Here is a 3,583-nt window from a genome sequence, read left to right as displayed (position 1 = left end):
ATTTTTGCGGGAACAGAGCTCTCATGGTTGAAGGGAGATTGTTTTGTCTGGTTATTTTCATGAAGTCTGTGCAAAGATCTGGAAAAATATGAAACACATGAATGTTATTGTTAATGTTTCTCTCTCTTTTGTCTGGTTGTTTTTGCAGGAACAGAGCTCTCATGGTTGAAGATGGTTTTTTTGCCTGGTTGTTTTAGAAGAGCAGACCAGGCATGAATTTGCATAACTAATACTGTCTATATCTTCCCTACACAAACATCCAAGTCCCAATATACTCTTGACATAAATTTGTTCGTCTAAAGGGTGATCAACTCAAGTCTAGCTTATCCATTTTAAGATTTTTTAGCCTCCCGTCCATACTTAAATATATAATTTATCTTATAGACTTGCATCACATTCAGATAAGTCCTACACATAAAGGTAGTTAAGGCCATTCAGATAAGTCCTACATATGAGAAGTAATATATTTATCTGTTTCAAATCAGTGAACCTGTAACCAGGTGAAACAGAAAATTTATTAAATATAACACTTACATGCACATTGCATTTGCTACAGGTCTGCAATTGCTTTTTTCCTAGACTGCAGATAAAAAGCAGAGAAATGAGATCAACTACAGGTCAAATCTATTAAAATCACAAACTGTGTTTTTCTTCTACATTTTTTTAATTCATATATATATTCCCACTAACATCCTAACCATAGCTGAACAGGTGAAACCTGTCCAACCTGCCTCAAAAAATTCAGAACCGGCAGTACAAATCCCTTCTGCAGCTGCTAAAGCAAAAGGCCTCTGAAAGAAGTCCATCAAACCAAAATGGTTGAGGATGTGTAATACTTTTGAGTCTAAAACTGACCTATTTCATATCATTTTGAAAATGCATCCATGTACAGTTCTATATATACCTCAACTTTATACAAGTTAAAATTCGATACCTATAAGTATTCTAGTGAGTAATATATGACGAGAAATATTCCTAGACTGTTCATTTTTCTATCATCATAGTAAAGGTAAGTTGATTTTAAACCTATAATTAAACAAGAAATATTCCTAGACTATTCATTTTTCTATCATCATAGTGTTGCATCTATAACAGATAAAAAATACATTAATTTCAAGAAAAGCAAAGAATGTATAGGAGCAAGTAATCAGAAAATTAAAAAGAAAAATTGTACTAAAGTACCTGAAGATTTGACAATGATATTCTCGATCCACTGATTGACAACTACTTCGAATAACTTCATTTTTTTGTGTACCAATATTATTCACAAATTAACATCAGGGAGTGACAACCCATCTGCTTCAATTGGTTAAAGATACAATCCAGTTTTGAATTCATAATTTCATTCATCTTGTCCTCGCACTCCTTCTGAACTTTTCTGGTAATTTCTTGTGTAATTGTAGTCAACTCATGTATTGACACAACCCCGCTATGTTTGCTTTTCTCTGATCCAAATATATCTCGAATTTTTGCTCCTCCACCAACCTCTAACACGTCCTCCATGCTCCTTACGGCCAAGTGCACGCGACAATACATCATCATGGCCTTGTGGAGTCCATGACCCATCCAAAACTTGCCTATTTAACTCTTCCTATTTTATAACATTGATTATAGTATATATTTTAATAGCTTCAGTAATATAATGTATAATGTAAATGAAAAAAACAAGTAATTTACCATTTTATCATACACTTCCTTTGTCTTTTCATTTGGGAAGTAGTAGCCTCCACCTTCCTTAGGTTTTGTACGTGCTCTAACCCAGTCATAACCCGCCCCGTATGCTCACTCGTTAAAATTGATGGATCAGCGGATTCGGAATCATTCAAAGAATTGATAGGGTCATCAACACACCACTTGCTAGTTTTTGTAACATATCCACCAGGCCCAAGATAATGAACATGTTCATTATATGATTGACTTACTTTCGCTTTGGCACTTATTTCCAAAAAAAGAAATTGCTAGTCTCAGAGTTGCAACTTATAATTCAATTTACATAATATATTAGATAATTGATTTTTTTTTACCTTAAACTCCTCGGTTTCACGTCTCTTTTTGAATATTTACCACATCTCCTAGGTGATATAAGTATATTTTTTAAATGGATTTTTCCCTGTGCGCACATACTTACTTGTCAATTAGCTCTTGAAATCCCTCAATTGCTTTCCTTCTCTTTCTAATACATTCTTCTTACGTGACTCATCTACTTTCCAACGATTTTGTAAATAATTATAAATTACAAATTATAAATTATTACTTGATAAAATAGACCAGCACAATACTCCCAGCACAACATCAACATTAATTAATTAATATTTCTTAATCTGATAAAACATGAGCATTAATACACCCAGCAACATCAGACATACACAAACTTTACACAAACCAATCAATCACCCCTCTGTAAAAATCAAATTACTCCAAGCATTAGGATTTTTGGGCTGAAATCCATCTAAACACTCACAGCGAGAGGAACTATAAATGTTACAGCTACCATATGCCCCACACAGGGCATAAACATCACAATAGTCTGTCTGGAGAAATATAGATGGTTCCCACGTATTACTTTGATTAGTCCATGTATAACGTACTACTCGTCCATCGGTTATGTGATTACCCTCATTAGCACTGAACTACTAATAATTGATACTTATAATAGATCTCATTCTCATTAAAGACAAACTTACTCACAAATATATTATTTGGACCTGAAATAGGAACACCATTGAGTCTAACACCATTTCATGGACAAGTCCGAAAATATCTATCTGAATCATTCCATAGGAATATTTGTGGATAACCACTAAAATCAAGCTCAACCTGGAAATTGCTAAGTTCTTGACCAGTTGCTAAGTTCTTTCCAAGCTTCATGCCTGTAGGAGAGTACTGTTGGGAAAGCAAAACTTTGCCAAGGGAAATTTCCTAAATCAGGGTCATTAGCTGTCCTGATAACAAGATTTCTTGTGCTTAACAACAGTGCAACAGGACTCTTTATGGATTTTAACGAGTTTGATGACCAAATTATACTTTGTGCCATTGAAAAGTTCAAGAGCTCCGTCACTACTTAAAGTTAGCTCCCCTATAATACAAAACAAAAATATATCCCTTACAATACAAAACCACCGGATAAAACTAGCTCGATATAACCAAACATAGGAAAAAGATATCTCCTTCCTGACCATCAACCTAGCGCTAACCATCACAACCTTAAAAAATCAGGAGAATGGAAATGAAACCACTCTGCACCAAGAAAGAAATCAACAAACTAAAAATATCCTCACTTGCAATGACGATTAACATCATAATAAACAACCAAAACACTCCGCCCCCAAGCCAAACAACTGGAAAAAACACACAGCCCCCAAGCCAAATAACTGAAAAAAACACCACCACCTTTAAACTCATTCTCTACGAAGACCCACCAGAAAACACTGTAGAAATGATCAGAAATAGAACATCATACCCTACAAAAACCTCCTCGCCCAACCACTTACAGTACCCAGTTCAAACTCACAACAAAACCATACAACCTCACCAAACCCCAGGACATACAGACTGTGTTATCAGGAGAATAAAGAAAAAAACA

The sequence above is a fragment of the Apium graveolens genome, chromosome 7 (assembly GCF_009905375.1).
Source record: "Apium graveolens cultivar Ventura chromosome 7, ASM990537v1, whole genome shotgun sequence".
In the NCBI taxonomy this organism is placed as follows: Eukaryota; Viridiplantae; Streptophyta; class Magnoliopsida; order Apiales; family Apiaceae; genus Apium; species Apium graveolens.
The sequence above is the reverse complement of the archived record's forward strand: the minus strand, read 5'-3'. Positions refer to the sequence as shown.